Genomic DNA, 25,349 nt, shown 5'->3' on the forward strand with positions numbered 1-25,349 from the left:
CAGGGTGGAATAGCCTGGGATATTGACGAAGCACTTGTTGTGATGATGAGAAAATCTGTGCCAGTGGCTGTGCCTGTATTGGTATTGACGAACAGCAAGGTAAGAGACTACGTCATCATCGAGCTATACACTGCTATTGTGGTGCAGGGGAAATTAGGTCGATGGATGTTTCTGACCCCAACGGTACATATATGTGTGTAAGGCTGCAGCAAACAGGAGGTGATGCTGGACGACAGAGCCCTCCTGGTAAGGTCTGTCTAATCTGATTGTTGTTCATGTGATATGCTTTGATCATTAATGTTCATCACAACAGCTGGGGGTGGGGGGTGGGTGTGTTACGGGGGTGGGGGTGATTGTTTCAAGGCCAATGTGTAAAGGATCATCGGATGTTCTTAAAATACTACGGTTAAGATTATTGATGTTTTACATGGCAGGTGTTGTATATATATATATACATGGTTGGCATCATGGTTTAAGCTTGTACAGTGGAGCTATAAATGCCAGGGTTATTGGTTTGATTTCTGTCCGTGAACACTGATTATAGATACCATGTACATGTATGTTGCAGCTGTGTTGGACACAGAAATTTGTGACCTTATGTCCTTATTTGGGAAAAAAAAATTAAGGCAATAGTTCCAAGCCGTGTCTGGTTTCCAGTGAAGATATCGCACATGTTCTTTTTTAATTGATTTTTGGGGGGAGGGAAAAATGCATTAAAGATTGTCCCAAAACAAATTTATTGTGGTTTACATCTACTTGTAGTCCTACCGTGTCATTTCCATGCATGCTGTCAGAACATATAATACATGTAGGTCTGATACTGGTTTCTAACACGATTTTGTTATGTACTCATGTATGTAAACATGTTTATAAAAGGTGATTTTTATTGGCTACATGTAGCTGAATAGCTGACTTGTTGTGCTAATTGAGCAGCGATAGGGAAGTTTTGAATTGGAAATCTTTTGTCGTCAGAGGTAAAAATAGTCCTACTGTGTCATGTGACTGGTTAAAAATGTTAGACAACTTTTGTTGAAATTGACTTACTGATCACCTCTCTCACCTTTTTCCTGAGGCACAAATGACACCTCATTCCTTTACAAGCTTCTCAAGATCACAAATGTTCAGCTTGTCAGTTTTCTTTAGCATTACTCCGCTGTAAATTATTTGATGACACTTTTCTGATGCCTGTGTTACAGTGAAGGGGATCAAAAATAGGTCAAAAAAACATGATACAGTTGGACGTTTTCTACCTTCAACAATAAACAAATTTGAACTCAAACTCATCTTTAAGTATATACATGTAGTATACAGGAATTGAATGTAGTATGCCTGCATATATATACATGTTAATGTACAGGACTTGCGTAAGTCTACCTGGAGGCGGGATGAGGGAGGGAGTGGTAAAAGCCTTTATCAGTATGATCAGATGAAGATGTTACACATGTTAATGTCCAGGATATATTTCAACATTTTGCTCTACAGATTTCTATTTTCTTGATGTTCCCCCACCCTACATTCCACTACCATTGTTCGTTTTGGTGTTTTGAGTTTTGGTAAAAACCTGTCATAAAGGTTGTCAGTTACTTGCCTAAGTCTGGTGGTTTACTACATGTACGCGCACAGTGGCCCATGAACATTGATTTCCTCTGCACATGAAACTGTCGGCGTCATATGGCTGAAAAATTGTTAAGTACGACGTTAAGCCCCAAACATATATATATATATATATAAATAAAACTGATGCAGGTAGAAACAGAAATGAAAAGAAGAAAAAAAAGACAAAAAAAAAAACAAAACAAAAATGTTGTTCGTTAAGCATGTGTCATAATAAATAATCAATAAACATGCTCATTTATAATTTGATGATAAAATGTAAAATGTACATACATTTAGAGCTATGCAATCGATATCCAGGACGTGTAAGTTTCCTTTAGGCCTCAAAGAGTATTAAATGTTTGATAAAATCTATATTCACGTACTTTTTCAAGATGAAATTTTCACCGATCTACCTCTAGGCATATTTTGATTTGGAATTTTCCTTTCCAGTATACATGTACGTACTATGGCCACTTGACATTTAATTGTTTTTCTAGCATGACAGTTTGTAGAAAAACGATCCATATCAGGCCTGCATTATATCTGTATACATGCCTTCGGGGATTGTATTTATTAAAATCAATATATACTGTTGTCCAGTTTAGCTAGATGTGTGCATTTCAGTCCATCTGTTTTAAGCAGTAATGAGTAGTAAAGTAAAATGTCCACAGTCTTGTCACCGAGACCACTCCGCTATAGTGTCCGCACAAGCTGAGCTGATTTTCTAAATTTACTCTGTTGTCTACAGTTTTGATGTTGGCATTTCTGCAGAGTGCTGAAAATGTTGAATTTATGGCTTAAATAAAAATGGAACAAAAACCCGTGGCATGACTAGTACAATGGATATGCTATCCATGAAAGGAGAAATCTTCATTTTAATATAACTTTGTGCTACATTTACCTTTGTTTTTATGTTTTCCGTGCTTTTTATTTAATCTCTTTATAGTCCCTTCTGTTTCAAGCAGCTGGATTTAAGTTAATAAAATATCTATACCAGAGCCATATGTATATTTTAGCTCTGGAGAGGGTTTGGGCTTCCAAACTGTTGGTCGCCAAAACTACATGTTATCAGTCTGTATTAAAACTAACAAGTGCATGTAAATATGATGGTTTATCAATAAATAGATAAGTTTTCAAACAAATTTCTTTCATGCACAGAATCAGAAGCTGCCGGAAAGCGTCATTTTATTGTGTTTGATAAAATTTATGACTTTATGCATGGTGTCACAATGTCACCTTTAAAGTTTGGGTTCAGAACCAAGTTTTCTCTAGATATGGCACTGTATACCATTTTTATGTAAATTTCTGTTGTATTACTTAAATAAAACCTGGAGATGAAAGTTTATCATTTGCATATGTATGTACGAGCAAAAACTAGCTGGAGGCCTCTGTGGCTCAGTTGGTTAGTGCGCTAGCGCAGCGTAATGACCCAGGAGCCTCTCACCAATGCGGTCACTGTGAGTTCAAGTCCAGCTCATGCTGGCTTCCTCTCCGGCTGTACGTGGGAAGGTCTGCAGCAACCTGCGGATGGTCGTGGGTTTCCCCTGGGCTGTGGCCGGTTTCCTCCCACCATAATGCTGGCCGCCGTCGTATAAGTGAAATATCCTTGAGTATGGCGTAAAACACCAATCAAATAAATAAATAAAAACTAGCTGCTATTAAGAGATTAGAGTTGAATCCCTTCACAACGTAATGGTTTCTCATTTCAAGATGTTATAAAAACTTACTTCATGAATTGTTCTTTTTTTTTTTAAATGTTTCAGTTTTGTATGTATGTATGAATAACGTTATTTTCAGAGGGTAAATTATGTTTCAGATGTAGACATAGCTCTGTCAGTTCTCAAGAACTGTTCTTCCCAGAGGCCCTCCATATAATACACTATCTTACAATATTTACAGGAGAAAAGAGACACATCGACTTACACATAACATAATATCAAAGAAATCATCAAATAATTAGATGCAAATGAAAGCAAAAGAAATAAGTTTACAGTAGTTTGGTGATAGAAAATAGAAGTTCTAAGTAAATTGCCTGGTAAAACATTGATAATTTAATGCCAAGAAACAGTTCAGATGCTGATATGGGGGAATTTCATTTGTAGTATATATGCATATACTTTTACATTGTACATCTTGTATGATGGACAGATGGCACCTGCAAGATTTTTGGCTTGCATCCCCGCAGACAATTTATTGTTATTGGTGGCCCAGAAACTTCAGATAAACTCGTTAATAAATTAATCAGGAAACTTATCGTCTTAATTAACTTGGCTCAGATGTCCACACACAACTTTGGGGCTCATCCAATGATGTGTTTGGACAAATCCAGAAGAAGCATGGCAACGCCTTAGCAACCAGGCAGCCATCTTGCCAAATTGAGGATCTATACGTATACTGAGGTTTATTTATATTATGACCTAGATTTGGTGTATTAAAAGATATCAGTAACCACAGTCAATCAGGCTTAACTGTTGGTAAAGATTATTTTGTGGGCTTGGCAGGGGATTAGTGATTATAAAGCTCTTGAAACTTGCAGATTTTGAAACTGTCGCACAATGGGTTTAATAGGCAGTGCTAGGGTTTCAGCGAATTCTGATACATGTGTACTTGTACCATTGTGATGAAATAAACAGGTAAGAAAATTGTGAAATAACAGATATCTGTAAATATTCTAATTCTTGACCCTTTTTGCATGTAAAATAACTTTCTGTGAGAGTTATACTTGCACCTGTCTAATTTAATTTTGGAGACAAAATTACATTGATTGCAAGTTCTTGCAAGTTCACAAAGGTTTGAGTGAGACACGATGGTCCGAGAAGCTGTTCGTATACTTGACTTTGTATGATGATTCATTAAGTTAATTGGCTTGACGAATCAATGGTGGCATTTGGAATGTAAATCCTGCTAAGGAGACACAATCCTGGTTGTAAAGTAATTGTCAGGAATACATGGAGATTGTTTAATGGAAATGAATTTTGGCAACAGTCCTTGCTTCATAGGAATACAGAATCAATGCTGATTGGCTGACATTTGAGATAGGGTTTTCCATGTTAAAGCCTAGAGCCTTCGGGCTGGTTTCTTTAAGAGTACTTATTGTTAAGTTGCACTTAGCTAAGTGCACTTTATATCTCTACAACATACGTTGTCATGGTGGTTAAGGGCAAAGTTAGCAAAGTGAGTAATAAATATGAATAAGTGTACCATACCTAAAATTCGGCTTAGGCGAGGTGTAGCCTGGGCTTGCGTATCTCTCATACCAGCCATTCAGATTCTGTAGCCTTTTAAGAGAATATTAACCTGAGAACAGCTGTAAATGATGAATGCACAAGTAGCAGTCAAGCACTGTCCCAAGATGGCCAATCCTGACAGTCAAGTGGAATAAAGGCGATAAATTGCAATCCTTCGAGAAAGGAAAATCCAAATGATGTACCCAAACTAGTGATATAGTATGGTTCCATTGAGAAGTAGAGAGTAGGGTCTGAATTCAGTACCAAGTGTTCAAATATTTATTTATTTATTTGATTGGAGTTTTACGGCATACTCAAGAATATTTTGTCTTGCACGACGGCAGCCAGCATTATGGTGGGTGGAAACCGGGCGCAGCCCAGGGGAAACCCATGACCATCCGCAGGTTGCTGTGTCTTCATGGATGAGAGGTTACTGTCAATGTAGATCTATATGTAGACATTGTATGTGGGAGTAACAGTGTTCTGGTTTGTCCCAGCAGGCGGTCATGTGCTTACATGTACATATGACTACCTTGTAGTTTGTGGGGGTCTTAATTAAACATACGTGTACCCTGATCGAGCCATGCCTTCAGATCTCTTGCTCTTGGCAAAGTGGGCATTTATAATGTTCATGGTAAGCTACATGTGTAAATGATTCAGTGGGCCTTTGTGGCGGAGGAGGTAAGCAGACCAAGCTGATGTAGGATTCTTCTCTGGCCGTATGTGGGAAGGTTTGTCAGTAACCTGCTGATGGCCGTTGGTTTTCTCTGGGCTCTGCCTGGTCCTACCATAATGCAGTGCCACCATTATATAAATGATTCAGGTAGTAATTTTTCATAGACAAGCTACAATTACTTTAGGTCCAGATTCTTTCACCTCATAAACCTGACCGCCAGTGAAATTTGTGAAAATTTCCTTAGTACAGTGGTAAACACCAATCATATTAATAATAAATACTGGTAAATAAGCAAAATTTACGAAATTGAAAACTGCCGTCTCTTGTGGAATTACATGAACATGTTCGTGTAGAACCAGTAGGTCAACTTTGATCAGGGTGTGTACAGTTGTAATGTCCGTTTAATTTCACGACAGAGCTATTGCCACCTAGTGAGCTCCATGTGAGTCCCAGTGCAGCATGAAAGATATTTTGGTTGACTTTAACATGGCCAATGTGTGGCAAAAGTTTTTGTTACACTCATTCTTAATTTGTATCTTTTTATGTATTTATTTGATTGGTGTTTTAACGCCGTCCTCAAGAATATTTCACTTATATGACGGCGGCCAACATTATGGTAGGTGGAAACCGGGCACAGCCCAGGGGAAACCCACAACCATGCGCAGGTTGCTGTCAGACCTTCCCACGTACAGCTGGAGAGGAAGCCAGCATGAGCTGGATTTGAACTCACAGCAACCACATTGGTGAGAGTCTCCTGGGTCATTACGCTGCGCTGGACCACTAACCAACTGAGCCACGGAGGCCCCTGTATCTTTTTGGCAGACTTGCTGGCAGTGCTGTCATTCAGTATCCGAAGACCAAGCCGTGGACTGTCCCACAATGAATCTACATGCATAGATGCTTTACATTATTCAAATATACATCTATTTTCAAGAAACTATGTTTAAAGGTGATTTGCATAGTTTAATATGGTTAATAGACATTTCTTGGACATGTATGGTACCCCTCTTCTTTTTGATTTTGAATGGTGTCATTTCCATATTGATTACCATGCTGTTTCCTAGTTTAACGATTTTCGTGGCAAAGTCTGGCTAAATTGCTGACATGGCAATAAAGCCATAAACATGCATTAATTCCATTATTCATGATTATATTAAATAAAAGTTGAAGGCAATTCTCCTCCAGGTCCAACAGGAGATGTCGTTTATTAATGTACAGGGACTAGGCAAGTTAGAGACTAGTGATGTACATGAGTATTTAATCCGCCGTATTATTGTTAATAGCACAGTTCACAAATTCTGTCACCATGTTGTACATGTACGTGTAAATTCACCGTCTTGCCACCATCTGCTTTGAAAAACATACAGACTTACTTACGCTAATTCCTCAACTTTTTCATATGTGAAAGAGCAACTTTCAGTGCCATTTACAGGTATGCATATTTTTAATTTGATTTTGGAGACAAAACTACATTGGTGGGATTGGCGTCTCAGGGCTTAACAAAAAGTACGATCTTATAAGTCAGCAGAGAATAATCACTTCAGAATATGCTGAAATATACACCTTGCAAACATCCAGAAAGGTTGGAGAATGCATGCAGAGTGCTGGTTTGTTGTTAGCCATTCACCATGACCGTGGCTGTCAGAACTGCTTAAATGCAGAATTACTATACTATAGACCTACATGTACCTATATGTACATCACAAAAACTGTATTTCGGTGACATGGATGAACTGACATGTTTATCATTGCGAGACCAAACTACATGCTGACCTGCAAGTAGCTTTTTGAACAGTAGCTGACATATTTCAAAACCCATTCAATCCAACAAGTGTTTTGAAGATTCCGAATGTTAATGACATACATGTATGGAGTTTGTCAGGCGCCTTGTCAGTTTGTACCTGACAAGACTGGACTTGATGCCCAAGAATGACTTCAAACATTTATTAGCAAGTTAGGTGTTCATGTTAATCAGACATTTCTGTTGTTCTGTTCGTGCCGTCTAGATGTGGGGTGTACTGTAATTCTTCAACCTTTTCGCAAGTTTGCAAGGTGTTTATTCAAGCGTATTCTGAAGGCTTTATTCTGTGTAGACTGATAAAATTATACTTATTGTGAAGCCCTGGAATTGGCTAATCCAACCAATGTAGTTTTGTCTGCATAATCATATTACAGATGTTAAATATACAGATAAATTGCACTGAACGTCGGTCTTTCTGATGTGAAAAGGTGGAGGAACTATGGTACATGAAAACGTACTTGTGAATAGGGATAAGCATAAAGTTAGTTACTTAAAATTTCACCTCATGACAGCGTTGCGCATTTTTGTCTTATATTGACTGTTTGATCAATAGGTCTGTAATTTTTTAACCTTTTTGCGTGGTTATTCAAACATATTCCGTGTAGATTGATAAAGTTTTAGTTTTTTGTCAAGGCCAGTCCAACCAGTGGAGTTTTGTATCCAGTCTTAAGTCAGATTAAAAATGTGCATAAATTGCACTGAAAGCTGTTCTTTCATATGCGAAAAGGTTGAGCTATTAGGGAACATTTACAATCCTTCCTCTTAATCTTGATGCGAAGGTAGGATAATGTCCAGCCATATAGCTAAAAATTTCAGTTACTATAGTGATATTATATGACATTTATTTGTCTGTAAAAATGCATTTTAGGGGGATTTTAGGTCCTTTTGTATATACATGTATATATATTTAAAAGCCATATTCGCGTTTTCAGATGGCCACCATTTTTTTTAGTTGAAATGTTGCGAGAGCAGTACACGGGAGCTGGGGGCTAATTTGCACCTGGCAGCCAATGCTTTAACCTTAATGCGGCATGCTTACCATATTAAAGACCTGTTCTTTGAAGTTCTGCACTGGAAATCATACCCCTGTTCATAGTAAATTGTAGTAAAAACATTGGAGAAAAAGAAAACGTTCATCAGTTTACGACTGAAGGTATCACCAGAGCGTATAATTTGAATGCGTTACATGGCTGGCACAGTCTTACATAGCTAAACATCTGTGCTTTGGGGGGTTTTTCTTTTCTTTTTATTATGCTTGGCTGTAAGAAAGCTAAATAGGGAACGAATGCAACCCATCCTGATATTGTTGTCCAGGTTATGTGATGTATAACACATGCGCCCATCTGCAGTGCATTGAAGCTCAGGGTTGATTCGCCATGGATGTTTGTGACATCTGCAACGAGCCCAGTCTCGGCATGAGTCATAATGGTGAGGGATGAAAATGTCAGAGAGAACTTGGTATAGATGGTGATTACGAAATGTACATGTTGTAGCATTCGTGTATACCAGAGGGTAGCATTCATGTAACCTCTGGTGGGTGCATATATGGATATACATCTGTGTGTATATGTGCTACTGCTGTGTTTACAGATAAGGTCAAACATTTACAGCCCCGATTTTTTTAGTCCAAGTGTCTGCTGATATGATTTAACCAACTACTGTCCTAATTCCTCAACCATTTTACATATGAAAGAGCAATTTTAAACGCGAGTTGTGCTCACTTTGAAATTTGATTTTGTAGAAAAAAACTACATTGGTTGGATTAGTCTATTTCAGGACTTCAGAAAAAGTATAGTTTTATCAGTCTACACCCAATATTGCCTTCAGAATATGGGTGAATAGACGCCATGCAAACATGCAATAAGGTTGAAGAATTACAATATGCAGAATTACACCATGGGATCTTTGTAACAAGTAATGCGGCGTTCTCAGTCCTGATTGGCCGTTATATCTTTGGGGCTTTTTATTTATTACCACATTAAACATGAAATTTCTGTGAAATGTGCTTCATCAGCTAAAGATGAAATGATAAGGGAAGGGAAATGAATTTCTTAGAACACTGCATTATGGAGGCAAGGGGAATGGTGCCCAGTAGTTATAAGATATGAGTGACTTTCTTGAAGGCTGTAATTATCAGAAGCATAACAGAATGTAAATATTGTCAATTTTATAGAGGACCTAAGGCACCATTATCCTTTTATAACAGTACAACAAAGCAGCTGAATGGGGAATTATTGTTCTTTATTTTTTCACTTAATGCGATTGTTAACTAATTTTTTTTTATATAAGCAAATATTTTCAAATTTCTTCATCATAGTATGAAATTCCATTTTGAACAATCTTTTAACAATTTTTTTCAAATTTATTTTGCCTTAGTGAGGCTATGCCAACTTGACTTTGTGTTTTACAGGCAAGTGACACAAAAAATGCAAAAATGGAATAAAATTAAAAATACACCTTTTTATTATGTCCGATCTTAATGTTTTTGATGATTTGCCTGTTTTTCAAGGCTTTTTGCTCACAGCAACAATAGCTGACACAGTCCACATTTACCCCATTATATTAGATTAGATCAGTTTTACTTCAAATTTTTATATCTGAAGACATCAAAAAAAAAAAAAGAAAAAAATTCATTCTGTCCATAAAACAGAAAGTTAACTTGGTGTGGCCTTAGGCTTGGGTCTTCAGTGGATCAGCTACATTCTTCATGAGGCTTAATACTCATTTATATGTTAACTGTTTTTGTGTTTTGCAGCTGTGAGCAATGATTCTGATGTCAGCATCACGTAATCAGCACAATTCACAACCTGCTAGCTTGAGCGCACTGACTGGATTATAGCCCAACGCTGTACGGAGGCTTCACTGCTACTTGATGCATTTGAACGTGTCACAGGAACTTGAAGGTGACAGTTGATACCTGAAGGTGGATGCACCGTAAAGCGGTAAGCTGATTTTTTTTTTTTTTGTCAGCTGTTATACACTCTGCATTTTATGTTTTTTTTTATTGTATCCGGAGTGAGTGCTTGGGGTTTAACGTCGTACTTAACAATTTTTCAGTCATATGACGACAAAGGGATCCTTAGGGTGCATGTACGTGTAATGTGCCTCCTTTTTGCAGGACGGATTTCCACCGCTCTTTTATTTAGTGCTGCTTCACTGAGACAACTTACCGAAGGCAAGTAAGCCGCCTAGCCCGAGCCATTATACTGATACGGGTCAACCAGTCGTTGCACTATCCCCTTCATGCTGTATTGTATCCGGAGAGATGTGTTTATACACTTATATCTAAACATGCGAAACCTTAAAATAAACATAAAATCTTCGGCTGAATTGGAATTCATTCCCCAGAAAGCTTTCAAGAGATGTTGTAAGAATTCTACATCACTTACATGTATCAACAGAGTAGATAGCTAGTGGTCATGACTGCGTGTTTGTAGTGACTCATTTGATGTGGCTATTTCCAGCATGTTGTTAGCTCTCTACATGTAGTCTGACATCACATGACTTAATAGCTCTCTTGTACCATTGGTTCTAAGCAATAACACTGGGCAGTTCAAATATCTGCGTTGATGATTGGGCATGAAAGTTTGCTAGAGAAAAATAAAAAATTTCAATTTTCAATCCACTGAAGTTTCTTCGAGTTTAAGTTTTTCAATATGACAGTATTGATCTCCCCTGAGGCCCTTCATTCACTCACACAACCACTTGGCATTCACATAAAATAAAAAAAAAATAAAAAAATGACAATTATAAAATAAAACCAAAAAAAAATTACACAAAGGATTAATCAGTTCAAAGTTAACATATATATAAAGAGAGACACAGAGAGAGAGAAGGCTTTGCTATATGTTTGGCACTTTCTGCCATTTTTGGTGCAAATTTTTGAATGATTTTACTGAGGAGGCAGATTGCATGGAGGCAGGCAGACTGTTCCACTGAACAGCCGCAGAGTATGACAAGCTTTTCAGCGTACATAAAATGAGGAAGGAAATAACTGTTATAGAATAATAGTCGTGATTTAAAGGCTTCTGCCTCCCCAGTATTGACAATAGCGTAGACACAGTACTGCACACTGAGTCAACCTGACTCTGCCTTGAATGTGTATGGTCTATATGCAGGCCAAGAAAGCTTCAAATTTTATGTTGTCTTTCCTTCGGCGCCATTTTTTAATTTTTTTTTGTCGCCTCATGCATGGGTAGGGATTCTCATTTCCACCCTAAACATTAACAACTGTCCACTTGGCTCAATCTTGAGCTAACCTCAAAATTGCGTTGTCGTCTGTCAGTCTACCAAAAAAAAAAAAATAATGATAGATAAAAAAATAATTACCATTCAAACTTAAACAGTCTATAGCTGGTAGATGTTTAGAAGTCACAGTCAGAATATAATAGGTTGCTGTCAACACTGCAATTGCATGTAGTTAATTAGCTGAGTCAGTGAGTGCATCTAAAACATGGCTACTTGGAGTGAATTGTTTGCCAGTGCCACACCCCATATGTTGAATCAGATTTCAAAACTTTATTGATTTTTAAAAAAAATATTTTTCTGTGATAATTGTGGCTTATTTGTTAGTATGTATAGTACCGTAATTCGCTGATCTTTTTGACCACAGCTGTGTGCCAGACCGTGAATTTTGACACTTTATTTCAAATAATCGAAACTTAATTGGTGCCACAATGGTGATTTGGTGATTGTTTTCTCGCTTCGATCAATGGCTAGACAAACATCGCCACTGGAGTGCGGTGCGAAAGGAAAATAAATTTAAATGAAGTAACAAGCCACAGTTGTTTGCAAATCTGTAAATTCCGAAATTGTCTCAAAACATGTTCTTATCAAACTGGCAAGCTAATGACCGCTTCTCCGGCTGTCAGCTACACTGCATCAGTGAATGCATTTTACGGGGAACAATTTTTTCTGTTCACAGTCCCATAAATAAATGTAACAAATCAGCATGCAAAAGTATCTGTCGTTAAGCTCCTGTGAAATACAAGGTGAAGTTTTCCAAGCATCACACAGGTGGTGTTTTGTCATCCCATTTTAGAAGAGTTCTTTGTTCCTGCCGTTTCATTTCAGAAATGGCTAGTAAACTTACTCGAGACAAGGTTTCCTGAACTAACACATGTTCAAACCTTGTTCTTGCATTATTGTGACAGCTGATTGCCATGTCTGTACATCGGTAAATTTGCTCCGAGTCCGTATAGGTAGACAAGAACAATGTCCGGACATGCTCGATTTCATAAAATAGCGATGATAAACTGAACATGCACGCATTGAGTATTGTGTTTACATGTGTGGAAATGGATGCCTATTACCAGCTTCATGTCACAACAATTGTAAACATTATGTTAATGCAAGGCTAAATATACTCCCACTTTTTTTTTGGAACTCTGCCACTGCATAAGTCTTACAGGTAACAGATAGCTTACAGAATTCAACATTGACCAATTAGATGAAGCTATTTTCATTAACCCTTGGGAAAAAAAAGTCAAACAGGATTGTGAAACCTCCGGCCAAATCTAGACTAGCAGATGGAGGCTCAGAATTTTACATAATGACTCATGCCAAGTGGAAAAGCCTGTGGTTTTTAATTTGAACTTTTAGATTTGATATTGTTACTAAACCATTCCAGTAAAGCCGTCATAAAGTCAGATGCTGACATAGGTGTATTACAAAGATATTCACAACATTTACATGTAATCTTTTTACCACTGGTAGAATTCAGGACAATTACCAAAACAACAGGTGGCCGGATTGGCGTCTCTGCCATTATTGACAGGTGATACAAATACTGTTTTGTCTACCCAGAGCTAGGCGAAATTGTGATTTGCATATCAATACAAATCGGTTGTTTGTATTGGAATACACTGTCAGCTTTAGAATGACCCTTCCCCCCCCCCAAATTTCTGCACAAAGAATGATATTGTTAGATCATGAAAGCTTTCATTGATAAGGTGTGAAGATATATGTCTGGTTTGATGCAAACAAAGTAGGTAAAAATAGATTTTCTTACAAGAAGATGTAATGCTGAGCCTAATTTCTGTAAGGCGGAGCAGCGCAGTCGCTCGTTTTTAACAATGTTGTGTTTGACCTACTGAATGGACAACGAAAAAAAAAAAATTTGATTCAGACCGATTATAGCGTGTTGCTCACATTACCCACAACAGACAACTATTTTCACCTCGTGTTGCATTAACTCACATGTCATTGAGAAAGGTCAAGGTCTGAGTAGAAATCCAGTGTCTCACTGACATGTTTGCTGTACCTGCGCGTGTGTTGTTGGTTTTTTGCACAAACTCTTACAGATCAGCTTATACAATAAATTGTGTAATAAGCTATGAAACAAGATTGGCTATCTGCCATTGCACGTAGTGAACAAATGATAGTACACAAAAGGCAGTGTGGCTCAGGAAGTCACCTGAGTGAAGAGACCTACATTTTTGCCTTGTGTGTTGACAACTCACCACTCTAAGCCTATGCCACCCCTTCACTGGCGATAGCATATCCTTGCACTTTGCTGGCCATTTGACTTTCTATATTGTCTATCATTTAACCATCAACTACCTGCGGTGCGGTATTCAACTTCTTCAGTCAGATTCCTCTACAGCCTCCTGACCCTGTTTTGTCAACTTTCCCTCGAGCATTCTGACCAAGAGTGCTGTTTAACTGGTCGAAAAGGTCAATGAAATACAGTATATGACTTAACGTTTACTTTAAATTGTTTCTCATAAATGTGAATGATTGAATGAATGATTGATTATGTCACATCAGCACTATTTTCAGCCATATTTTGGTGACTCATATATATGACATACAATACTTAACATTGGTTCTATACTAGGTATACAAGTGCAAGTTTCCACTCTGTTCTGGGATAATGTGCACAGATTCCACTGTGTTCTGGGATATTGTGGACAAATTCCACTGTGTTCTAGGATGTTGTTGACAAATTCCACTGTGGTCTGGGATATTGTGGACAAATTCCACCCTATGCTGGGATATTGTGGACAAATTCCATCCTATGCTGGGATATTGTGGACAAATTCCACCCTATGCTGGGATATTGTGGACAAATTCCACTCTATTCTGGGATATTGTGGACAAATTCCACCCTATGCTGGGATATTGTGGACAAATTCCACCCTATGCTGGGATATTGTGGACAAATTCCACGCTATTCTGGGATATCATGGACAAATTCCACTCTATTCTGGGATATCAGGGACAAATTCCACTGTGTTCTGGGGTATTGTGGATAAATTCCACTGTGGTCTGGGAAATTGTGGACAAATTCCACAAAGAAATCTCCTACATGAAGTTCACCATCCATACATGTATGTGTGTATGCAGTGTATTATTAACGCATACAGTTGTGTCTTTGAACTCACCTTGCAGAAGACACATTATATTTACACACACAACACCAGGAGACTCCTCGTCGTCATACAACTGCAAAATTGTTAAGTGCGACGTTAAACCCCAAGCATTCAGGCCATTCCTGGCATGGAGTTATACCCAATGCTGTCAGCTTGCAAGGCCATTGATTTTTGTGGAGTAAATCCATTTATAAATCTACTTCAGCAGGGAAGAACACTGCTTAGCTGGTGTTGATTTGATGAGGTTTTGACCGCATTTAGCCGGTATTTGGTGGGTGCGGTGGGTTAGAGGGAGTGGGAGAGGGAGGGTAGGTGGTGGTGGTGGTGAGATAGGGATCATGGGTGTGCTGCAATTGATTACCACTGATTTCTGGGATAGATTGGTAGATGAATGAGGTTTGGGGTTTTACATCATACATATACAAGTCTATTGTTATCTGTTTGTTATTGACTTCATTCCTTAGATACCATAAGCCAGGATCTGGTAATCTGAATACTGGACCAGCTCTTAGAGGACTGCTTTTGACATTTGCTTGCCACGGTTGCTAGGATACACCATAAAGAGAATGTGCAATATAGCACATGTACTCCTTGGAGTGTTTATTGATACTTGTTTTGCAGTGTTTAATGACTGCTACAAGCTGTCGTGCCAGTCATTTGGTGACTGTCTATCTGTCTATTTGTCTATCTGTCTCTTTGTCTGTCTGTCTCTTTGTCACTTCGTTTATCTTTTCTTTGCCTGTCTTTTTGTTCATCTGTCTGTCTGTCACTTTGTATGTCTGCCTCTTTGTATGTCTGCCTCTTTGTCCGTCTGTCTGTCTTTGTTATTCTAATTAATGAAGAAATACTGTGATTTCAGATTTTGTGATATTCTAAAATTGCACTACCCAGCACATGAAGTTCAGTGTCAAATGTAAACATTTTAGGTTGTAATTAGGATGGGCCAGATACATGTACAGTAAATTACGTACAGTTTCATGGGATATTTTATCAACAAATCACCATGCTGAAGAATAAAAGTTATAGTAACAGTGATTAGTTGGTTAGAAATCATTTGAACTTCTGCTGTTTGCAGTTAATCACACAAAATTTGACAGTGGTTTTCAAACAACTTTTATATCATGAAATGGTAGATGATTTATTTTATATCTATGGTTTTCCTGCTTGAATGTGGTCCCCAAAATGGTCTGACTCACCGTGATCATATTAGATCAGTGTGTGAACGGTATTTGCTCCAAGCAATCAAAATTGTCATGTCAAGCTGACCTTTGATCACTGACCTGGAGTTAAGATTGGGAATGATCGAATTGTCAAGTAGCACAATTAGAGATTAGTCCCTGTGGATTGTCTTCCAGCAGTGTCCTTTATTAATGAAATGAGAATTTTGGATGGCATTGCCATGGAAACACATGTATTGATATTCATTGTGACCGTCTTGGAAACTGTTGGCCAGTACAGTTCTGATTGCCTTGCTGCAGATAGATGGCATTACATGCAGTCATTCTAGCACATGTTCATGTAGACTTCAGCAAGTTCCTTTTCTACATTGTAAATTTGTAAATGTAGTACATACAGATATATATATATAGGCGTAAAAGCAAATAAACACCATTCATGTCAAGACATTAACAAAATTGAATTGCGGTGGAAAATATGTCCTGCAACAAGGAGGCACATTACATGCACTCTAAGGACTTCTTCGTTGTCATATGACTGAAAAAAGTATGATGTTGACCGCAAGCACTAACTCACTCCTATTCAAAGTATAAGGCCATACTAGTTAAATTTATGTTTTGCTGTCAGCATGAATCTGTTTTCTACATTGGAGGAGGGTATGGAAATAAAGCCAATAGTCAAAGATCATCCAAGTTTGTACTGTCTCTTCGATTTTCCTGTTGAAGATATTGAAGATATTTTCGGGATCAGATTAAAGCCTTGAAAAACTGGAAAATCATAAAAATTACTAAGATTAGAAAAAATTATTTCAAGGATATTATTATAAGGTGGATTTTCAACTTTATTTTTATTCCATTTTTGGTTTTTTTTTTAATTGTTGGCTTGCTTGTAAAACACAAAATAAAGATGGTATCACCTGATTCTGTATACGCAGATGTACACAAATGTAAATGTTCCTGCTTCTGAACAAAATCCTTGATTTTTTTTCTTTCTTTGTAATTTATTAATTTCTGTGTATTATTAATGAAACTCTTTGTCTGTTTCTTTGGTCTTCAATTTGTCTATGGGATACATCTCTAAATGCATCATTTCTGGGGTTTCATAAAGCCATAATCATTCATTCTAAATGCGGTACTGTGAGCATTGTTTACAACATGTAGTAAGACTGTAGTTAGGGTTTGGCTTCCCGCCTTTTTGGCAACACTGATGTGTTAGGTTTAAAGACTTTGGGGAAGAAATTCATCATTAGTGATTGATATTAAGAAGGGATATTGCATATGACTGTGTTCGTGTTAACTTGTACCTTGTCGTCATGGTTACTAGCTTGCAGGTGGAATGATATTTAAGAAGTTGTTGAGGATTTACAGTAAAATTAAATGGGTTGGTGTGGTTTTTCATAGCAATTAAATGATGTTTAGTTATAAAAGTATAGGTAGTAGTTTTTTTTAATATTTTGTATACCTCTAGAGTACAAATAGCAGATTAAGGAGCAGTTAAATGTTCCTGCATGTACCTTTTAGACTGTCTTATAGTGCAGTGTTTCCAATGTTTTGGAAATGTTCTGGAAACACAAATTTTAGTTAAGTCATGTACTGAGTAGACACCCACAACAGTGTTTCCAGTGTTTTGGAAATGTTCTGGAAACACAAATCTTAGTTAAGTCATGTACTGAGTAGACACCCAAACAGTGTTTCCAATGTTTTGGAAACACAAATCTTAGTACTTTTCGTCTTGTACTGAGTAAACACCCACAACTGGGTAATTAAATGCTTTCTCTAAAGTCCTATAAATGTGAAAAGGGCAGGAGGAGTTAGTCACCACCTGGGATGGTCATCAGCCTGGCTGGTCACCTAGATGACAGCAATACACATCACTCACTCTGATTTTGTGTTTGGGTCAGTTATTTGCCTACCACCTAGCATCCTCTTATGCATCCGCTAATCATAGGTAACCTGTTGCCTCGCCCGATGCAAGATTACAAACATATGATTTATTGCAAGGTCAAGCTCTTTTCAAATGAGTCGGTAACTCTCAGTAAAAGTTTCGTTTTTATTTATCTGTTTAGATTTGTTGTTAGTACATGTATCATTGCGTGTGTAAACAGGGTTGTTGTAACAAAAAATTAAAACAGGTATCCAAGGTAAACCCTTTCAAGCATGCAGAAATTGGAAGTAACTGTCACATGTAATTACTAGAAACTTGGATATTAAAACCTTTCCATTGGCCATGATAATATACCGGTGAATCAGTCTAGAGCGATAAAGCTCTAAGCAGCTTTTTAAAAAAATACACGTCTACAGAAAGATTCACAGAGGCATTGAAGCAATACATATAATAGCTAGTGTGCTCCTTGCTTCTTCATTAATGCCTGGCTCCAAAAGGAAAAAATCCCCAAACTACAGCGTATATATCCTGGGTAGTAAGGAACCTTATCATTACCCTGTTGCCTTTGTTTTCCTGTTGAGTGGCTGCCCTGCCCTGGAACTTTGCCAGTGTTGTCCTGAGCCTGCAACATTCAAGCCTGGGGGCGAGATACCCAGGTGTTAGTAATGGTGCTGTAATTACCTTACAATTATTTATTACCTTGCAATAAATCATATGTTTGTAATCTTGCATCGGGCGAGGCAACAGGTTACCTATGATTAGCGGATGCATAAGAGGATGCTAGGTGGTAGGCAAATAACTGACCCAAACACAACATGGTTTATAGTCAATAAAAAATAGTCAAGGAAAAAAATCCCCGACAGCACAGGTGTTATCTGGAATGCTTTCGATACATTCCTCTCGTGCTTTCAGTGGTGTGTTTAGGTAGACTTTGGTACTGAGTGATCTCCTTGGGTCGGGGAAGAGATTCCTTTCATTCAAGGGCATGTAGAATCTTCTGTTATAATCCTTCATGTATGTGGCTTTGAGCACGTACAAAAAACTAGTAGTTGCTCTAAAAATAATGTTACCATCTGTGTTCTCAAAATTGTGTAACAATTTAAAAAGTTTCAGTTGGGGAAGCAGGCTATAAATTTTTTGTCTAGTAATTTTTTTTTTTAGCCATATAAAAAAAAAAGTATGTTCGTGTATGCATAAAAAAAAATCAAATATTTAGAAAGTCTGTTCCTCTGTTAGAATTCACACTAAAATTATGAAGTTATATTCAGATATATTTGACTGATGAATTTATGTTACTGAGTGAACAGTATACTTACATGCATATATTTTTTTTCCAAAAGAATGGTTTAATTGTATTACTGGAAATTAGAGGTGAATTACAAATCATTTGAGAATTTTACCTGTGATTTGAGTGAACAAGTGTATTTATCAGTATGTATGAGAGAGTGGCCACTTCATTAAACGGTCTTGGAATAATTGCTGGGGTTATAAAGTAAAGATAAATGCCAGAAGTATACATACGTACCCTAATTCTTCTAATTTTTAGGTCAGATGTTATAGCAGTGCTGAAAGCAAAGAAGAACATTTCTCTCCCAGTTTTTCGGAAATGTAAAGATACGAATATGGTCATTAGCAGGACTGTTGTGAAAAAAAATTACAGTTACGTGTTTGTTGGCTGAAACGACCGGATCAGATGTGCCACAAATTAGGAGGATTAGGGGTATGCATGCACATGAAAAATAAATTTATAAAAATTTATTTTAGTTAACAAAAAATGTAGATGTTACTGCCCATTTTACTCTGACCAAGGAGATAACAAAGCAGTGGGTAAGGAAATTTTGTTGACATGTTGTCACCTAAAAATGAAATATGTCCTTAACAATTAAAATTGACCAATCCTGATTCTTCGTTATCAAAAAAAAAAAAAAAAAAACAATAGAAAAAATCGGGTAAATGATTTACATGTACAGATATAATAAAAGAGGACTTAGGTGCAGTACCATGGTGGCAGTAAGTTTAGTAGCCGTGTTGCCCAAGCATACAACGTGTATGCATGATACTCTAAATTCTCAACCTTTTTGCCTATGAAAGAGCAACTTTTAGTGCAATTTGTGCACTAAAACTACATTGGTTAGGTAGGCAAAACTACATTGGTTAGATAGGCCAGTTTCAGGGCTTCACAAAAAGTATAATTTTATCAGTCTGCAAAGAATGATACCTTCAGAATATGCTTGAATAAACGCCTTGCAAACATGTGAAAAGGCTGAAGAATTACAGTATATATGTATACAATAGTTGTATATATATATACACATATATATGTATGTATATATGTGTATGTATGTATATGCAGCTTTTGTGCTGTTGACAAGGCTTGCTGTGTATGTAGATACCAGTGGAGTTAACAAAATTGTGCTTGATATTGATGGATTAGGGATTACCTGATTGTTATAGTCTGGGATATATCAAGTTGATCCTGATCACTGTTGAGTTTGGAATGTGAAGGTCAGGTCAAGGTCATTGCAACCTTGGAGCTTACACTACAGAAAAAAAAATGCTGAAGCATGATTAACCTCTGTGAACAACTTAATAATTCTGCGTAACAGTTAGACTTAATGATTGGCTTCATGCTGGTTGTGCGTAACAATTAGACCCTTGAACGGAAACGTAACCATAAAGGGTTAATATTGAATGAGTTGTGAGCTGTGTATGGTTTGGATGACAATCTATACAGTGGCTTTTGTGGGCACAAACCTTTATTGTTGAACTTCTTGTTTGGGTTTTAGTATGATTACAATTGGTAGAGCTGGGAGTCTTTAGTATTGTACAAGTCGTAAACTTGTCGTAAGCTTGTCGTAAACTCGTCGTAAACTTGCAAAATTTGACACCAAGGTTAAGGAAGAAAAAAATGAACTTCTTTAGCGCTCTGGTGGTTCTTTGAACTTGTCTTACATTAGGTAGGGTGTTTTTTTTTCTTTCTTTTTTTTAGTGCTGCATGGTTTCTGCTGTATTGTTTTTCAGGAACTATCGTCAGAGTCGTGAAAGGAATATCTTGGCATAGACATGAATGATCTGCATATTTAACTTGATGTATATTTAGATATGTTAGAAAGTCAACAAAATAGCACTGATATCAAGGTAATAGTTGATTATATGTACCTCTGCCCGGTTTCCACCCACCATAATGATGGCCCCGTCGTGAAAGTGAAATATTTTGGAGTACGACAAAAAAACACCAATCAGATAAATAAATAAATTTAGGCTGGAAATGGCTGGAAATGGAATATTCAGTTGAGAATCATTGAAATCACGAATTACTCTATCCAGAAAGGAAACGTTTGTCTACATGCAGATGGAGAAGTCAAAGCTGGAGAAACGTGCGCACGTGCAACCAAGAGTGTACTGTGTGCATGTAGGTGCTGGTGTTAATTCAACAGCTAATTGTGCCATGTAAATGTACACATGTACGGTATTTGCGGAAAGTTAAGAATTAATCAGTTAATATGTGTGTTGGATTATGTGTTTACAATTACATGGTCTAAGGTTTCAAAATCCTTTAACATTTTGTGGTTAGTAATACACATTATCTCAGCATAAACCAAGGGTTCTGAAGATTCTTAAAGATTTGGTTACCCCATAGTGTACTGGCTATATACATGCACTTGCTACATGCACATACTGGCGATGTACACGTTCTGGTGATATACATGTACTGGCTGCGTACATGTACTGGCTGCATACATGTACTGGCTGCATACATGTACTGGCTGCGTACAGGTACTATACAAGTTGAGAACTATCCTAACTGAAGTGTGTTTTGTTTGTGCTTAAAGGGGTGTACAGGACAAAGGTGTGAAGGGTCAAGATGTTCCAATTTGGCATTAGTGGCAGTTGTGCTAAGTAGTGCAATTGTAGCTGGGTGTGAATGTACAGGCGTTGAACTTGCCATGATATTTTCTTTCTTTCTAAACCCATTTTGTTATTCTTAGGAATAAGTTACAAAAATAGAAAGCTTTTATCTCAGGAAATGGGATAATGAGTTGGAAAGGTGAGAGAATTCTTACCAGCTCTCTGTAGAACCATTTGTTTTCACTCCTGAAATACTTCCCTCGGGATTCTATATATTTAGAATTTCTTGGCTAAAACAGTCCATTCCATTAAAGGTGCTAAAATTAGGGGACAGAATTCTTCATGTATTTCAAAAAAATGTACGTTGCTTGATATTATTTGTGGAATTTTCATTCATGTTCAAAATATGAGAATGATTGACATCTTTTTATAGATGTAAAAACGCTTGTGTGTTGTGAAAATACAGTAAGTGACACAAAAATCTTTACCCAAAAATTTACATTGGTAGAAGAAAATCAATATCATGAAATATTCCTTTGGTGCTGATATTTTTCAGTTTGGATATTATCCTACCTTCCAAACAAAACTCAAAGCCTATTTCTAAGATCAACACAACTCTGGGAATCAAGCAAAATAGGCAAATTATTCATGGGCATAATTTAGATTTATGAAGCGTTTTTTAGTTGTATTCCAAAGTAAAGTACACCTATTGATTGACATACTAAGCTGGTTGGTAGTTTGTCTGCCTGTCTGCTGTGAAGAACTCCGCTAGGTTAGACTTGGAATATGTACATGTACATGTTTGTCTAGTTCATCTGTTCATGTCATGTTCCATGAAGTTTTAATAGAGAGCCTATCAAAAACATTTTGATGATGGCTTTGATTACTTTTGCAATCCAGTTATGAAGTATGTTTGACTTTTTTTTTTTGAGAAGGAAAAAAGAATGTCTGTATGTGTGAAGATGTGTATATATACTGAGTTATTGCTATTAGCTGAAATATAGGTACCGATAAACAAACATTGATACGCACATATTTGCGACTGCAAGATACGAAGTCCATGTTGTTTCATGAGGTACTGATTGTACTGTTTACCAGAACTGCTTAAGTGTGGCCATGGACTTTGAAAAGGTGTAGGTACAGTTTGCTTATTTTGTGGCCATGGGGTTCAGTTTTTCTAAACTAGGCCGAGGTACATGTATTTACTATCAAACTGGTATTTTCCAATGCTGGCCTGAATTGTTATATGTATATAACAGTGTAAGTTCGTGTCTGTGTAATAATGCTTGAAAGTATGTGTATCTGGGAAGTATGAGAGGGATGAATTTTAAATAAAACATTTACTCTTTGAAACGGTTTTTCAAATATGCTTAACAGAAAGCCATCAGAAGTGTGTTTTCTTTTTCTTGCTGGTTGATAAATCTTTTTATCACAGACCACAGACAAGGAAATGAACTTTCCTTTCAGTCACGTTTTCAAGCAAACTGATCTTATTTTCTCCACTTGTGTTCAGAATTTAGCACACATTGTAATTTGATATGCTAAGTGACGGACGTGAACACGGAAATGAACAACTTACTAAAGTGTGTTGTACCTAGTGACTTGAGTATCAGTGCTACTGTTGATCAGCTTTTGTGTGTGCGTGCTCTAGCCTCGGACAGGATTACAACGCTGTAGTTTCACTGACACGAGGATTTATGCAAAAGCTAGGCAGGATTTGATTGGTAGAAATTGGGGGTGGGGGGTAGGGGGGTGAGGCTTTCCATTAATTTTGTACTCTGCACTGAAGGTTGTGAAATATTTAATGTACTGTATTCAGTTCATTTTGTAAACATACAGATTGTAAAATGCTGTGTGTTAATGACCCAGTTTTCTTCACTTTACTTCACAGTGACTTGCGAGGTATGCAAGTTACCTTCATTATATAAGAGCTAGAGTGCAAGTTTGTGACCTTTTCACTGTTTAATTTACATATTTATTAAATATTTGACGGAACACTTCCTTGAAGTCCCTTTGGCGCTCGTTAATACACCAGGCAAGTGCGAAGTTGTGGAGAATATCGAAAAATAGACTCCCGGAATGCATGTACATTCCTTTGTATTGAAACATTTCGTAAGTGAAAGGCTTGGTATATAATGATCATTGCGACTGAACATACATAAAACATATACAACATATGTATCCTCTTTTACCACATTAATTTGTCATCTGGATTATTAAGTCTGAAATAAAGAATTATTATTATTTATATTCTTTAGATAACAATTATAGCCTACTATGGATTTTAATGATTGATAAGTATAAACTGTAAATCTTCCACCTTTTCGTCCTCTAAAATGATTTTTTTTCAGCAAAATTTATGAATAAAGCTGTTATCAAAATGATGCTGAAATGATTCGTTTGTGTCATTGTCAAGATGCAGAGTTCATAAAACTATGCAAATTATTTCTTTACACCCCATAGTTGTCTCCGAATGTTTGAAAATATTGGTTGCAGAGGAGGCTGAAAAAGATGAAGAATTAGAGAACAGGTTGATTCATTGAAGTGGAAACATTTTGGCCTGTAGCTGAAACTTGTTGAAAGTACACTTTATGTGTACGTATGTGTGCAACAAGAACATTAATGGTGGAAAATTTGGGGGAAGTTGAACATTTGCTGACCAGCGCTTTATTGAACAGTGTTGTAATGTTGAAAAGTGCATGTGTACATGTATGCTCAACAAAAATATAAACGCAAGAAGTAATTTTATATTGTTGTCTCAGTATTTAATAATGTGTTAACTCAACGATTACGGTAAGTAGGCAAGAATCCAGTAGCCATGGCAACTTGAAAACAGAGAGCGTGTATATAGCGTGAGAATAGATGTATATTTATGGGTTAAATATAAATCTTTATTTTAAAAAAAAGGCAAAGGGTAGTGATTTTTGTCCAAATTTTTGGTTGAAATGAGGTTATATGTAGATGTAGCAATGCATAGCAGGGCAATATGTAGGGAGAAAGTGTTTCACACATACACGAGGTCTTAGTGCTCATTTGGTTTGACATTTTACAGGGAGTTTCATTTGTCTTGTGGAGGCAGTAAAAAACCGAATTGTTGCATATATAACCCCATGAACTCTTCCGGGAACAATCTGTTACGGAAGAAACCAATTATTTTTATTGAGCATTCTTTTCTTCTGATTTTTATTGTTATTCCTTGATTAATGTCCAAACCCTGGGGGTTCAAAATCAGCCAAGATCAGGGAATAGTAAAGGGATTTTGAAACATTTTGTCATAACTTTACGCAAATACAGTAAATAAAGCTTCCCCATTTGTGACAGGCTATGGATAGTCACAGTGTGAACAAATCAGTAGTGACACATGGAACATTGGGCTTTGTGTGTCTGGACATTTTACAGTCTTCATTATTCAGTGTACATCTATACAGTGCCCATAGGCAACAGTTGACTGTTATACAAAGTAATGATGCTTTTTTTTTGTCGTTGTTTTTGAGGTTTTTGTTTTGTTAATGTCATTTTTGGACATGAATCTTTGAAGTTTTGTCACATTTTTCATAACTTCACAGTGACACAATTGGTAAAGTTGCCTGTTTAAGACAAGGATTGTGACATTGTCAGCAGCAGGACCTCGCCGAATTTATGCACCATGAAGTTACCCTCCCGTTTAAAAGGTGCATTTCTAGGAACTGGGAATTGGTGTGGCATAACCTACACGCTGCTTTCTTTTATAGACGAGGTCCCACTTCTCGTAGTTTTCATGCCTCAGA

The 25,349-nt window shown here is 37.1% G+C and overlaps 1 long non-coding RNA gene across 1 annotated transcript in view; it reads left to right on the plus strand.

The window, feature by feature from the left end:
* Positions 1-25,349, plus strand: part of LOC135480499 (uncharacterized) — a 51,089-nt gene that overhangs the window by 6,500 nt on the left and 19,240 nt on the right. Inside the window, exon 2 of the long non-coding RNA XR_010445936.1 lies at positions 10,056-10,242. This is a non-coding gene — a long non-coding RNA (uncharacterized LOC135480499). The remainder of the gene's footprint in view (positions 1-10,055; positions 10,243-25,349) is intronic.

This window comes from Liolophura sinensis, chromosome 13 (assembly GCF_032854445.1).
Source record: "Liolophura sinensis isolate JHLJ2023 chromosome 13, CUHK_Ljap_v2, whole genome shotgun sequence".
Taxonomy (NCBI): Eukaryota; Metazoa; Mollusca; class Polyplacophora; order Chitonida; family Chitonidae; genus Liolophura; species Liolophura sinensis.